Source organism: Labeo rohita, unplaced genomic scaffold, assembly GCF_022985175.1.
Source record: "Labeo rohita strain BAU-BD-2019 unplaced genomic scaffold, IGBB_LRoh.1.0 scaffold_100, whole genome shotgun sequence".
NCBI lineage: Eukaryota > Metazoa > Chordata > Actinopteri > Cypriniformes > Cyprinidae > Labeo > Labeo rohita.
Window position 1 is genome coordinate 84,994 of NW_026127120.1, and position 16,559 is coordinate 101,552.

The 16,559-nt window shown below is 41.0% G+C and overlaps 1 protein-coding gene across 2 annotated transcripts in view; it reads left to right on the forward strand.

Moving 5' to 3' along the window:
- The window catches only part of lrfn2b (leucine rich repeat and fibronectin type III domain containing 2b), a 101,526-nt gene that overhangs the window by 63,389 nt on the left and 21,578 nt on the right, over nucleotides 1-16,559 (forward strand). For both annotated transcript variants that reach the window (XM_051100425.1, XM_051100424.1), the window contains one exon: nucleotides 6,503-6,587. The gene's annotated coding sequence lies outside the window, so the exon portion shown is untranslated. The remainder of the gene's footprint in view (nucleotides 1-6,502; nucleotides 6,588-16,559) is intronic.

The window sequence follows — 16,559 nt, forward strand, 5'->3', positions numbered from 1 at the left end:
TTGTACATACACTGCCAACACACATTAATTAGCATCCGATGACCCCTTTAAGCACATTGCAACATCTAGACTAGTCCACATTCAGCTAAGTAACACTTATTCAAATATCAAATAACAAAACCAACCAACATAACATTTCATTCATGGTGATGAACACAGAAACTAGCCTCATTATGAAGCCTCTTATTAAAGGGATGTCTACATATCTACAGTCTCTTAAGGCTGGAACACACTACATGATTTTTGTTATCTAAATGCTGTGAAAATAAGTTATTAATCGTTTTATAAAGGTTAACTTAAAGTGACAACCATCAGTTAATATTTAAAGTCTGTGTATGAACTGTTTACATAGACATTCAATGTGGAAGAGCTTAAAGGGAGCACACTGAGCTTAATTGGAGCAGCAACAATTTTTAATAAATGCCTGTTTTGACAAAGACATGGTCAAAACAGGCAGGGTCCGACAATGGCTAACAGGTATATGCGGACAAGACACGAGTAGTCCGTAAAACAAGCGAGGGTCGATCCACGGCGAACGTTATCCAAGGGGCTAGGCAAAAAAGGGGTAATCCGAAAAGACAGGCGGGAGTTCCAAAAGGCTGGCAGCGAAACAGACAAGACTATAACAAGGCATAGAATCAAGACTCAAATGACTAGGAAACAAGAACAAGACTAAACTAGGAAACACGAATGAACTGACTAACTGGCTCTGTACAGTTGCTAACACAAGATGTGTGCTAAACACGAACCAATACTCGGCGACTAGTGAAAGGAAGTCAGGGGTTTAAATAGTGTTTCTGATGTTTCTGATGGTGTAACAGTCAGTGTAATGTGAATGTCAAAGAGACCTCTGCTGGCGAGCAGACTGTGAGAACACCTGTGAAGTTATATATTAGTGTAGCACACAATATTATACAGCCAGTCAGCAGTCTGTAGCATCTGCGCTAAATTGCTAAAACTATCTTTTGGATCTAACTGTAATTATTTCCCACATCCAAGTTCCAGGTTATAATTTGCAAAAGTCTAAAAATTAATCTCTTAATTTTACAGTAAGTAGTGAAACTTTACCCAAATAAAGGCTTAAACATCTAAAAAAAAATGCACATTTAAAGGAGAAGTCCACATCCAGAACTACAATTTACAGATAATGTACTCACCCCCTTGTCACCCCATGATCCCAAATGCGGTTGTAAACCCAGCTGAGGAAGAAGGGTCTTATCTAGTAAAACGATCAGTTATTTTCATTGAAAAAAAAAAAACAATTTAAATACTTTTTAATCTCAAATGCTCGTCTTGTCTTTCTCTCCCTGAACTCTGTGTATTCTGGCTCAAGACAGTTAGGGTATGTCGAAAAACTCCAATCGTATTTTCTCCCTCAACTTCAAAAATCATTTCAAAATCATCCTACATCGCTGCAGAAGTACAGACCCAAAGTGAACATGCAAAGAAGATCAAACACCCTTAACAAAAAAGGTAAAACAGCGATGTAGGACGATTTTGAAGTTAAGGGAGAACATGAGATGGGAGATGGGAGACATACACTGACATGAACCGGAACAAAAACAGTTCAGGCAGAGTAAGACAAGATGAGCTTTTGGCATTAAAAAGTATTTAAAAGTATTTTTATTAACATAATTGATTCCTCGACTGGGATCGTTTACAACCGCATTTGTGATCGTTTGAAGCTGCATTTAAACTGTGTTTTGGAAGTTCAAACTCGGGGCACCATATCAGTCCATTATATGGAGAAAAATGCTGAAATGTTTTCCTCAAAAAACATAATTTTTTAACGACTGAAGAAAGAAAGACATGAACATCTTGGATGACAAGAGGGTGAGTATATTATCTGTAAATTGTTGTTCTGGAAGTGGACTTCACCTTTAAAGGCCCTCTAATTTGGTGAAAGTTTTCAGACAGTTTTTAAAATGGCCGCCAGACAGTGTGAACACATGGAGAGTCATATCTCAGTGTGCAATGGTCTGATTGACTTGAAATTGCAGGATGTATGTAGTGCAAACACATCAGTTGGTTAAGACATCAAATAGGATAATACATTATTTTTCTTTTTATAATCTAAGATCAAAAATGGAAGTGTGCTTATTTGGTATGTTTACCCTATATTAGATGATAAAGTATATTAGCAATGTTGTAGAGTCACTTACTAAAAGTAAAGATGCTGCTAAATGTGATTTTCAGTAGCGTGTCAGCTGCGGTTGTGTGCATTTAAAAGAATATTCTAAGCTTTTCTGTTAAGTGTCAACTTTGTGGACAGCATAAGGGTAAGGAAATGATGAGAGGATGTTTGTTTTTTGTTTTGTTTTGTTTTTTTTTTTAGGCGGGTAGGTCTCTTTAAATAGATTTCATTTTTGAATTCACATTTTTGAATGGAATCAAAAACCTATAAATCATGAACTGAATCAAGCATTGAAAGGTTGTGCTGCACCAGCAAGAGCTGAAAGTCTTCAATCAGAGGATGACAGAGGAAGCCAACAAGGAGCAAAAACCCAAATCATGAGGAAAAACAACAACAAGCACTGCAAGGAAATGAAGTAATATAAGAAAATGAACAAATGATTATATGAATAAATGCAGTAGTTCAGTGATAAATGATTCTGATTAAATGATTATACATGAATTATAAACTACAAAAAAAAAAAAAAAAACACACCACAGAGGTGTTCATTTGTTCTCTTGAAGGAACACACACACACAGGTTGACTCGCATGCGCACTCATCCTTGACGTTTAACAGCGACTCCTCCTGTTATGACAAACTGTGCTGTGAAATGGAGGTGTGTGCATAAGATGTCATTCATGGACTGGTGAAAGCATCAAGCACTCTGACGCTCCTGACTGGGTGATCAGCTCAAATTAAACTCTATTAATTTAAACCTCCTTCAAGTTCAAGATAACTTGGGTTTTGCCCTTGGGTTGTGTAAAGTTTGCTCTGCAGCCTCTGCTGTTTTACAAAGTGTCTTTTATCACAGAAACACATTTGTCACTGTATGTGATGTGACTGACACAGCACGCATATTTAACTACACGACAATCAGATGATCGGCTGACCTTTGAAAGTGCGAATTTCACCCGCCAGGACGAATGATTACCTGCGTTTGCAAACCTTGTGCTGCTCAGTAAGTCTTCGGAGCAGAATTAGCTCGCTATTTTGTACTGTCTTGTTTTTTGGCATGTGTGTGCAACTAAGTAATCTGAAATAGAATGACACGAAGAGGAATTCAGCAGTCACACAACATGAATTTCATTAGTCCAACATAGTCATATAAATTAGTCATATATTACATATTTACTTTGGGTGAATTATGTCTATTTATTCAATGATGTGAACACAGATTTAGAGTTTGCCACCACAAATAAATACTGACATCAACATGTGTAATATATTGGCTCTGTGATAGACTGAATAAATCTAATCAGAGAATTATAAGAGTGTTCCTCCACTGTGCTCCTTAAAATTAAAGTTAGTTTAATAAATATAATGAAATTACTAACAATTTAATTCAGTGTGATGAAAAAAAATGACCCGATATTAATAACATTACTTTAAAGAAGTAATTAGTATAGTTACTAGTTATTTCTCACAAATAGTAACTGAGTTACTTCATTATAAAAGTAAGTAATTACCAAGGATTTATTATTATTTTTTTTTTAATATGTCAAATTATTTAGATGTCCCCAGTATTAAACATGGTAAATGAATGAAATTTAAATAAAATGAATTTTTATTTTACTCACCAAATATATAAAGCTTAATGGCACAGTTTTTTTTAAATATCTGAATGTACACTTAGCATCAGTCAGTCAAACATTATAATATGACATTATGATAATTTAGCATTAAAATTGAGTAATTAGAACTTCAGAATAACCATGTGTGAATGCATATTTGTCATACTGAGTGAGCTTAGGACTGGTGGTGGTGTTTAAGATATTGTTTGTAATTTAGTGTTTCTATAAAAAAAGGGTAAAAACTAAAAATAATTCTGAAAAGATAACAAAAGTACTACGAATTCTACTAATAATAACAATATAAAACACACTAAGGATTAATGAGCCGCTGGGTTCATGAATATTAAACACGTTGTCTGCGTTCGCTTGAACTGATTTGCTGAAATGAAAACTGGGATGATAAAAAGTGAGCACCAGCCAGTGAGATTGCCGTTTGCGCAGTAGTTCTGACGCTGAAGAATTCCAAAGCAACGCCGTTATTTTGACAGGAAAATACAGCAAAGAATATCATTTGCATGTAGTGTGTCAATTCTGCATGGTATATAAGACTATCTCGCTCAGTATCTTTTTTGGCATGTGTGTGAGACAAAGTGACGGCAAATTTCCTTCACACAAGACTTTGCGGTTCGTTAAATACAGGTACACTGTGCATCCATTCAGTTGTCTGTTTATATATGTGTATATATATATATATCATGTTTATGAGTCATTCATACTACAACACAACAGTTACAGCAGTTAGATGAATTTCACTCCATTTGCATTCTACTTCCTTCAAATGAAATCACAATTCTGCATCTGGTTAGCTTTCCAATTCAGATTGAGTTAGATTGTATTTTAATTATTATGATCAATTATGCATCTATATCACATAGTGACATTGGTAAGATACCTGACACACACAGAAAAGTGGCACAGAATGTGCTTTGATCAGAAGTTGCCGGTTCTTGATCGAGCTCTCTCTAATATGTTCCCGGGGGCTGCAGGATTTGGGCGGTGTTTCTCTCTGTCGCGCCTTTCACTCATTTTTTTTTTTTCCTTCCTGATTTCTGTGTGGAACACGGCGCCGATCATCCGGCAGACTGTCGACCAATTAGAGACGTTAAGGGTGTGAGAGAATACAAAGCTTGTGTTGTGACTGAAGCTGAAACTGACAGACAAGGGCATCTGACCCCAGTAAATATGCTTCAAACAGCAGTAGGCGTGTTGCATGAGAATTTTGTATTTTCCCACCTGCATGCAGCTAGTGCCACTAAATCCTGTTTACACATGGAAATCCCTGAAATCAAATTCATTATAGAACAATGACCCCCTCTGTGCTCAGCATTAATCACAGCAAATCCCCCTCATAACACATGACACTGAATCAGCGATGGCGCTCTCGCGTCGCCTGCTGAACCTCGACGGACGTGAGCGTTTGATTCTGATGCGGCCGGACTGTGACTGGTCTCGCTGTGATCGATCCTGGTCCGTCCTGCTGTAACCTTCTCCATTTCTGTCATTCATGAGATGTGCATGTGATGGTAAACAGCAGGTCTGTAGCTGCTTATTTAAGCCCCTCATTTACATTCCACAGTGGAGCTCATTTCTAAAAGCTTTGAGTTCAGAATTTATATTAAATGCAATTATTTCAAGTCAAGAGCGCTGTAAATCAAGTAGGACTTCAGTACATCATTACATGTAATATTTTGTAATGATTGTCTTATAGTCTTTGAAATATAATAAAAGTGTCCTGGCAAATACTGGCAAGTATTTGTGGTAAAGTACACTACAGTTAAAATGATAATCAAGTACTTTGCATGTGCTTTAGTATGTTAGCCCACACATCAGAATAAGCGTATTTCTTTAAAACACGACAAAATATTATTAAAACAATTATTTAAAATGTACTTTGAAGTGAAACTAATTTGACATTACGAAGTGCACTTTTTGGAAGTAAGTTAAGAAATGCAGTCATGAAAGTGAACTCATTTTTTTTACACTTCATGAATATTGTATTATCTGCAAGTACAGTTTTTTAAAAAAACATTACGACAAGTGCACTTTGAGTACTATTAAGAGCACTTCTGCTTGATATCAGCGGCGGCTCACGGATCTCTGAACTCCTCACAGTAATGGATTGAGTTGAGATTTGATGCGGTGCATGTGAAGACTGAGCTCAGAACAGTTCGGTTTGATTTCGTCCCATGCTGCTTGTTGTTGCAGAAAGCGCAGGGGATATGTTCCACGTCAGCGTCCCCTCGCTCCTCGTCTGCTTTAATCATCATTACTGCGAGCTGGCAGGCTAGGAGTCATTTTTATATTTCATTACACTCGCTGAGATTAGCCGACATTCACGTGAAATCCCATCTAACCAAACGCAGCTGCTTTCAGCCTCAACTCCCCAAAACCCGTCCCAGCAAAAACCAAACCTCCAGTACGGCAAAAGTCAAAGCCGTGCTTTTACAGGCCGATTCTGTGAACACCTGCTGATTCATGAGAGATTTATCAGGGACGAGCGATTATGTCGGTAACAAGACTGACAGCATCAGTCTGAATAATATCAGGATGAATGTTGGGTGTACAGCAGAAGTCATTTTTAAAATGAATGCATGTAATCCAGCACTCATATATCATATACACATAAGGCTGAAGTCATGTGGTGTGTCTGGTCATCTCGGTCATGATGCTGTCAGTCTGTGTGTTTTCCTCAGCATCACATGTGTTTGTGCAGTAGAAAGCTGAACGTGTCAGACATTCTCCTCTCGTCTCCTCAGGTGTGTCATCAGCCTTCAGCTGCAGACGGGGGGATTGTGGGACGTGATTGAATGGTCAAACCTATGGCAGAGCAGCGTGACACAGGTAAGAAAACTGCAGCCGCTTCGCTACAGCATTTCATTACATCAAACCCTGAATGAAGGCCTGATGGTAGTTTGTTCCACATCACAGCGACTCTGATTGATAATGCGCTGTATTAAAATAAATAAAACATCCCTTTTTCACTCTTAGCAGACAGAGAGCTGTTCCTAAAACACAACATAATTAATAATGTTTCGAAAGCGCAAGATATTTTTCAGCATATTTAATAAACAGACTTTCATTAGACCTGAGTTTGTGTGCCGCCAGCTCTCTCTGTCTCTCCCACATTGCTTTCTGTCTGCTCTTTGTACCCTCCTGTATAAATAACGGCAAAATCCCTCAAATAAATTATAAAAAACGCTATCTTTCAATCTTCTGATTGCTTCTGATTTTTCATCCCCGGTCCTGCCTCTCTTGTGCTCAGTCGAGGTCACTGTACATAAACATCTCATATGTGCAAAGCTGATAAGCGCTTCCGGGAGTATTTGTATTAACGGAGAAAAATGCAATAGAAAGACTATGAATATATATGAAAATAAGCTGATGTTAAGCTCTTTCAACAGCATTTGTGGCATATGGTGTCTTAAAAAATTACAATGAAAAAATAAATCCAGTCTCTCTTAGGTCTAAACTTGAACGGTCAAGTGATTCAGTTTTTTTAATCTGATTAATGTTGTGCTGATTAATTATCCAGTTAATCTCATTCAAGTGAAAAAAAAAAAAACTTGAATACTGAAATATTAAATAAAAAAAAAAAAAATGAAATTATGCTCTAAACATGAAACTAAAAGCGGCAGTAGATGGCAGAAAGTCACAGTGAGAAAGTCTTAATGAGTGAGTCACGGAATTATTTATCTAGCAGAATCACTCACAAGAATCATTCAGAAACCAAGCAAGTGATTATGAATGAGTCACTGAATCATTTATTTAGGAAAGGAAAGGAAGTGACATGTGGCCAAGCATGGTGACCCATACTCAGAATTTGTGCTCTGCATTTTACCCATCCAAGTGCACACACACACACACACACACACGGAGCAGTTGGGGGTTCAGTGCCTTGCTCAGTGGTCTCAACTCAGTCGTGATATTGAGGATGAAGAGACTGCTGGTGATTCACTCCCCCCACCTACAATCCCTGCCGGACCTGAGACTCGAACCCGCAACCTTTGGGTTATAAGTCATTACTCTCTAACCATTAGGCCACAACTAAAACAAAAGTTTACAAATAATTTACTCAGCCTCTTGTCATCTGAGATGTTCATGTCTTTGTTTCTTCAGTCGATAAGAAATTATGTTTTTTGAGGAAAACATTTCAGGATTTTTCTCCATATAACAGACTTCGTTGGTGCCCCAAAGTTTGAACTTCCAAAATGTAGTTTAAATGCAGCTTCAAATGGCTCTAAATGATCCCAGACGAAGGAGAAGGGTCTTATCTAGTGAAACAATCTGTCATTTTTGAAACAAATTGACAATTTATATACTTTTTTTAACCTCAAATCCTCGTCTTGTCTCGTCTCTGTGATGCACACATGTAGTCTGTGTAATCCGGGTCAATACAGTTAGGGTATGTCGAAAAACTCCCATCTCCTTTTCTTCTTCAACATCAAAATCGTCCTTTGCATGTTCACTTTGTAAGTCGGTACTTTTGCAAGACAAGCATTTGAGGTTAAAAAGTTGTTAGTATATAAATTGTTAATTTATTTTAAAAATTACAAGACCTTTTTAACCTCAAATGCTTGTCTTGTCTAAGTCTGTGTGAACTTAGGGTATGTCGAAAAAAAACCCATCTTGTTTTTCTGCATCGCTGCAGAAGTTGCGAAGTTGCGATAAATTGTCATAAATTGTCAATTTGTTTCAAAAATGACTGATGGTTTCGCTAGATAAGAACCTTCTTCCTCGGCTGGGATCATTTAGAGTCATTTAAAGCCGCATTTAAACTACATTTTGGAAGTTCAAACTTGGGGCACCAATGAAGTCTATTATATGGAGATAATTCCTGATTTTTTTTTTTTTTTTTTCTCAAGAAACATCATTCCTTGTCGACCAAGGAGAAGGGTGTGAGTACATTATCTGTACATTTTTGTTCTGGAAGTGAACTTCTCCTTTAAATGTACATCTAGTTTATTAAACTGTGGTATAAAATCAATATCACATTTGCAGTTATGCAGATATTAGGGAAAAGCAGCACTCTTGCTGGTCTGGGATTGTTACACTATATCATATGACATACCTGTAAATTTAAGAGGGTCATATTTTGCACTCGTATCTGTTTTAGGCTCGTATAACTGCATTCTGACAGACTTCATCACGCAGTCCGTCATCCTGCATCATGATCATTAGACACTGCTTCAATGGAAGATGACGGGGTGGCTTGTATTTCTGTTAAAGTGCTTCCTAATTTTTCAGTACAAAAGGCGTGTTAAATGAGCTGTAGGGATGGGATATTATATAACTAAATAACGGATATCTGTCCTTCTTCTGGGTCTCCTCTCATGTTTAAGTTTACACGTGTCCTAACCAGGCGCATCAATGCGGTAGCGGCGGTGCTGCTAGACGTTTTTTCAGTCGCTCAGTCTCTACTTTTGGAGAGAAGTGGCTTGTCGCAGGACTCCTGGTTGGTTATTTTTAGCGCAGCAGCTTTGTTTGGGAAGTGTTTCGCAGCAGCAGTGCAGATTATCTGCTGGATCTGACGCCGCTGGAGGCCTCGTTGTTGGACGGGCTCGAGTACCTCACTGTTTTAATCTCTCAGTGTGACTGTAAGTGATAATAGATTGTGATGGCGGAGCTCATCCCGCAGTGACCGCGGCTCAACCCCTGACGCTTCAGTCCAATCTAAAGCGACAAATCGAGCTCTTTTCCACTGGAGGAAGCCCAGAGCATTAAACTTTATTTTAGTGACGTTTCAGCTGCTGCCTCAGCAGAACATTTTATGGCCAGTTCTCAGACCAGCCATCGTTGGCTTCTCTGACTCAGAGACAAAGCTGATCCTCTGGAAAATTTCATCAGCGGGATGTTGAACTGATCCGTTCGGTATTAAAGCTCTGCGCCGCTCCCCTTTGAGAGAAATTGCCAATTGATTCTGCTTTCAGTAGAGGAGCGTTTAGCGTGACGTCCAGAGAAAGAGAGTCTGAAGTGGATTAGTATCTTTTCTGACCTCGCTGTCCAAAAAGACCGTCTGCTATGAAAGCATCTCTCCCTCTGTGGATACAAATCAGCCGGGTTTTCAGTATTCATGCGCCGATAATGCATACAATTCAGATTTTTCAGATCCTCACAGGATTTCTGAGGCCAGGCCGCTTACTAGCTAGAGGTCACGATCCTGTCGGTAGATGCTCTAAGGCACAATTCTAGAGGAAAAGCATCTTTCTCTTTTGACAGTCATTCAAAATGTATCTTTTTTCCCCCCCAAGCAATATATGATGATCATCATTTGATTTCCTCAAGTTCATATTTTAGTATCTAATTCTTTTTTCTAAGATGAATGGAAATACTAATGGATAGAGGTCTCTGGGTTTCATATTGTACAGCAAACTCTTTTATTTTGTAAGTCAACTAGTGTGGGTAAGTTCCCTTTAAGACGAAAGTCGGGTGAAAATGACGGTATAGCTCAACAAACACAAATTATCTATTATTAGAGTAAAAGCGAGGCCACTGAGATTATTTTCACCGCTTAGCAACAGCTCCATGCGTTTCTCTGCTCACATGATAATGGAGCACATATTTTTGAGTCTATTCATAGTTCATTAACACTCTTCGGCTCGCGCGCAGGCCTCTCTGTTTGCTCTGCCTACGCCTTTGCACCATCCTGTAGGTGGAAACGCAAGCTCAATGTAAGCTGCTCTTTGGCTCGCTTGAATTTCTTTCTCTGCTCTTGATTCTCTGCTCATCTGGGTCATGATGTGCCTTTTATATTAAATTCTTATGCTCCTTATTTTCTTATGTTCACTTATTATGTTGGTTAAGTTCTTTACAGCAAAAAACGAAAAAAATAATAATAATAATAATTATATATATATATATATATATACTTTCTGCTAAAATTACTTTCTGCTATCCTTCTGACTCTGTCTTAAACACTCACACCGCAGCTCTGCAGAGTTTAGCTCCAACCAGCTCCAACTCACACCTGCTTGGAGTTTCTACTAATCCTGAAGAGCCTTGATTAGTTGGATCAGGTGTGTTTGATTAGGGTTGGAGCGTAAATGTGCAGAGCTGTGGCCCTCCAGGAATTTGAGACCACTGGGTTAACCGCTTCTTACTTGTGTTGACAGTGTAACGCCCTTTACCATAATCAGGTAAAAAATCATTAGCAGCTGTGAACGGTATTATATCTGTGCTAACAATGGCATCACCATTAGAAATCCATGCATTGTTTTTTCACCCTCACAGTGAAAAAAAACAGCGTCTCTTTGACACGGCGATATCACTTCTTTGAGGATGGGCCAAAGCAGACATAAGCAGTCATTATGCTAATTTGTAACACAGTAACAGCCACAGTACATCACGGAAATAACATCAGGACTACAAACAAGGCAAATGTTTCTATTGGAGAGATGAACTCTCACTGGCGTGGACTTTGCAAATTTCTTACATGCACAAACAGTTAGGGATGCACGATTAATGGAACACGATTGTCCATGTGCATTTTGTCAGTAAAGCCGGTTCTGTAATCAGCAATAAATCTCCATCACCTGTTTTCAGATGGAGCAGCAATTACTATACAGAGCCGTAGTTCACAGGTTGCGCAAAAAAATCGTAGACTTACTGCACGATTATGAAATCGAAAGAAATCGTTCGCGATAATGACTGCTGTTTGCGTAGCTTCTCAGTGAACTGCGGCTCCGTGTAGGTAGTACATCCGAAAGCATGTGAAAATACCACATTTAATAACGTTTTTAACTCCAGACTCACTTCATAACGTCGAGTGTTTGAAATAAATTCTTCAGTAAGATGATGTGGCTTCTTACACAGAATAAGGCACACAACATATTTCATGGTATTCTAAGCAGTGATAAAGGCACTGTATTATAAATATACTTTATTATAATGAAAATTATAATAATAATAACTTAGATAAAATATATGTTGTCATGGTCGTGTGTTTATTAGTCACATTGAATCAATGAACACAGTTAAATCTTCTGTTTATTCAGCTGCAGAGATCGTGATTTCATGGGTATCTTCTTCTGGCGTGTTTTGTGTTTCCGCGCGAGAGCGCCCTCTGGCCTTCGGATGAAGATTTACTGCTGATCACAGAACTGTACTTCCCTGAAAGATACACATGAAAATTGTAGCTTCTGCTTAATCGTGATTATAATTTCATTTTGATTTATCTTGCAGCCCTACAAACAGTGTTGGAGAAAGTGACTTTTAAAGGGGTCATCGGATGCCCACAAGTTGATATGATTCTTTAGGTTCTTAATGAAAAGTCTATAATATACTTTGGTTAAAAATTCTCAATGGTTCTGTAAAACAACACCCTTTTTACCTTGTCAAAATGAGCTCTGCAAAAATTAAACCCATTCTGAGGGATTGTTCCTTTAAATGCAAATGAGCTCTGCTTACCCCGCCCCTCTCTTCTTTCTGTGGAGTGACGAGCCTGTTTACTTTAGCCGCATTTAACGCATTTAGCCACGAAGCACGTTATTAGGAAAGGTGATTGCAGAGATTCATAAAAAACCCTTATACTCACTTCTGCTGTAAGTGAAGCTGGATGACGAATGATTTGCGTGAACATAGACGGATATATGTAGATCGGGAGGTTCATTCCCTTCACAAACAAACGTAATTCACTGCATCTTCAGCGCCTCAGATGTCGGGAGTAAATGACGACCTCTATGTTCATTATTACATCCAGCAACACAACACCTCAATCACTCAGTCGGAGATATTCTTGTCTAACTTACATCCCTGCTCCGGCATCGAAACAATGGAGGTCGGACTGTTACAGCTGATCTGAGGTAAAACACTCATGTTAATCAACTATTGTGGGAGTGTCCTCTGTGGGTGTGACGGCACACCGACAGGCATCTGAGAATGGCTTGATTTGAAAAAGGGGATATTATTTTTACAGATTAATTAAAAACCACTGCATGGATTTTTATCATTATAGGGTAGATTTGTACATACACTGACAACACACATTAATGTTCAAACAACATGTAAAAGTGAACTTAGCATCCGATGACCCCTTTAAAACTAATGGATTACAATATTGCGTTACTCCATGAAAAAGTTTACTAATTGTGTTAGTTACTTTTTATGGAAAGTAATGCATTACATTTGTGTTACTTTTTGTCACCTGGGCTGGGCTTTTTTTGTTAAAAGTTATATTTTTGTGTAACGAAGGCGCTGAGGCGGCGTTAGAATCCATATGCAGAGGTTTATTGTACAAAGCAGCAAACATACACGTAAAACCAGGCAATGGGTCGTTAACCAGAAAGCAGTCCACTCTTTCGACAGTCCAAGGGTAATCCGTAAATCGTAGTGAGAAAGCCAGGCAATAAGGTCAAACCTTGATATCAGTCCACACAGTTCAACAATCCAGAAAGGGTAATCCAAGAAATCGGTAGTCAGAAAACGAGGCAGAATCATACACGTGCAAACAAATCAGAGTAATCAGAAAACGCTTGGTAAGGCAGGTAAACTGGCAATACTTCGCAATGTGTGAGCACATGGTGAGTCCTTAAATACTGCCAAACAGGAAGTAGCAGTAGAAGCAGCAGAGGGAGCGCGCAGTCAGTATTCGGGTGATGGCTCCCTCTGCTGGCTTGGCATTACAGAACCCCTCCCTCTAGGAGCGACTCCTGGAGCTCGACGAGGACGTCCCCGTGGTCGTGGTGCTGGACGGTCGGGTCTGGCTCGGTGGAATTCCTCTATGAGAGACGGATCCAGAATGTCGTTGGCGGCTACCCATGACCTCTCCTCAGGTCCATAGCCCTCCCAGTCCACCAAATATTGGAGCTGACCCCCTCTACGTCGAGAGTCCAGCAACTCCTTCACCTGATATGCAGGCAAGCCGTCCACTTCCAGGGGTGGCGGCGGTTCTGGGGCCATCTGGCCGGGGTCAGCCTCCGGGTGGACCGGTTTGAGGAGCGATACATGGAAGGAGGGAGAGATACGGTAGTTAGGAGGAAGCTCAAGCTGGTATGTAACTTCATTAATTCGTTTAAGAATTTTAAATGGGCCTACATACCTTGGGCTGAGCTTCCTGCTGGGCAGCCGCAGCTTGATGTCCCGTGTAGAGAGCCAGACCCGTGGTCCAGGTTGGTAGGGAGGGTGTGGCAGGCGGCGTCTGTTGGCCTGAATCTCCTGATTCCTTACAGCCCGCTGGAGACGCACATGGGCACTGTCCCACACCCTCTCGCTACGCTTAATCCAGTCATCGACTGCCGGCACTGAAGACGGTTCACCTGACCACGGGAACATCGGCGGCTGAAACCCCAGGACACACTGAAAGGGGGTGAGGCCTGTAGAGGAATGGGTGAGAGAATTTTGGGCATATTCAGCCCAGGGGAGAAACTCTGACCATCTGTGTTGCTCACGACTGCAATAGGTGCGAAGATATCGACCGATCTCCTGATTTAATCTCTCCACCTGGCCATTACTCTGAGGATGGTAACCTGAGGTGAGACTGACATTAATGTCGAGTTGCTTGCAGAAGGCTTTCCAGACTTGGGATGTGAACTGAGTTCCTCTGTCGCTTACAATGTCCTCAGGTAAGCCATAGACACGGAAGACATGGTGGAAGAGGGCTAAGGCAGTTTCCATGGCTGTGGGGAGACCTTTCAAAGGAATTAAATGGCAGGATTTGGAAAAACGATCGATGATTACCAGTATGGCTGTGAACTCCTGGGAAGGTGGCAGGTCAGTGACCAAAATCGATTGATAGATGGGACCAGGGGCGTTGTGGAATAGGTAAGGGCTGGAGTAGACCTGACGGTAGTTCCTTGGGGGTCTTAGATTGAGCACAGATCTGGCAGGATTTGACATAGGTAGCGGTGTCTTTGGTCATGGATGGCCACCAGAATGAGTTCTTTAGGAGATGTAGAGTTCGTGATATACCTGGGTGGCCAGCACTGAGAGAGGTGTGGACCCATTGGAGTACTTGGTGACGCATTTCTTGAGGTACGTAGTGCTTATTAGGTGGACATTGTGGTGGTGGTGGATCTTGATCGTGTCTGCGTTGGATTTCCTCCATGATATCCCATGAGACAGGGGCCAGAATGACGGTGGGTGGAAGGATGGGTTCCGGTGGATGAGTGTCTAGATGAGGATCATGTTGCCGGGAGAGAGCATCTGCCTTGCTATTTTTGCTGCCTGGTCGGTAAGTGACTGTGAAGTTAAACCGGGTGAAAAAGAGAGCCCATCGAGCCTGGCGTGGATTTAGTCTCTTTGCACCTTTGATATACTCGAGGTTCTTGTGGTCTGTGATTACTTGGAAGGGATGACGAGCGCCCTCCAGCCAGTGTCGCCACTCTTCGATAGCTGCTTTCATGGACAACAGCTCCTTGTTTCCAACGTCGTAATTTCGTTCGGCACTGGTGAGTTTTCTGGAGTAGAAGGCGCAAGGATGGAGTTTGCCTGGTTGACCATGACGTTGAGAGAGAATGGCTCCAATTCCACAGTCCGATGCATCCACCTCCACGACAAACGGTAATTCGGGATTGGGGTGCTTCAGAATAGGGGCTGACGTGAAACTTGTCTTGAGTGCGGAAAACGCTCGATCTGCCTCCTCTGTCCAACAGAGTTTCTTGGGTTTGTTCTTTAACAGTGAGGTAAGAGGAGCAGCTATGGTGCTATAATTACGTATGAATCGTCGGTAGAAATTTGCGAAGCCCAGAAATCTCTGAAGCTCCTTAATGGTTGAGGGTTGAGGCCAACCTGTGACTGCCTGAATCTTCGTGGGATCCATCTTGACCCCCTGGTGACTGACCTCATAGCCCAGGAAGGATGTCTGGTGGACGTGGAATTCACATTTCTCTGCCTTGACATACAATTGGTTATCCAGTAGACGGGATAAGACTGCATGCACGTGAGTGATGTGTTCTGTCTCTGACTTGGAGTAAATCAGGATATCGTCAATGTAGGCGATTACAAACTTGTTCATGAAGTCCTTCAGAATTTCATTTATGAATGACTGAAATACAGCTGGGGCGTTGGCTAACCCATACGGCATCACCTGATATTCGTAGTGCCCCTAGTGGTGAGAAATGCAGTCTTCCATTCATCTCCTTCCTTGATCCTGATGAGGTTATATGCACTTCGTAAGTCAAGTTTGGTGTAAATGGTGGCTTCCCGCAGTTGCTCTAGAGCCGGGGGTACAAGAGGCAATGGGTAACGGAACTTTATTGTGACGTTGTTGAGTCCACGGTAATCGATGCACGGCCTCAGACCTCCATCCTTCTTGGCTACGAAGAAGAAGCCTGCTGCTGCGGGGGATGTTGATGCACGGATGAAACCTGATTCTAGTGCTTCCTCAATGTACTCCTCCATAGCCTGGTCCTCCATTCTAGACAACGGGTACACCTTACTCTTAGGTGGCATGGCGTTCGGCAGCAGGTCAATGGCACAGTCCCATGGCCGGTGTGGAGGGAGTAAGGTAGCCTTGGTTTTGCTGAAAACTTCTGATAGATCTTGATACTGCTCAGGAATGGAGATTTTTACCTTCGTGTCTGGACTTTCAATGCTTGTGGTGAGACAGGGTTGTGGTTGAGCAGGAAGACAGTTCCTTAAACAGAAATGTGACCAGTGAGTTAATTCCCCTTGATTCCACGAGATGGCAGGATCATGGATGGAGAGCCAGGGGAATCCGAGGATAATCTCGTACTTGGGTGAATCAACCACATACAGGGTAATGTTCTCCTGATGAAGTAATCCAACCTGCAGTTTCACTGTCTTGGTTTGATGGTGGATGCCGTGGTCGATGAGAGTATCATTGATGGCTTTGATTCGAATGGGCGGGATGCATGGTTG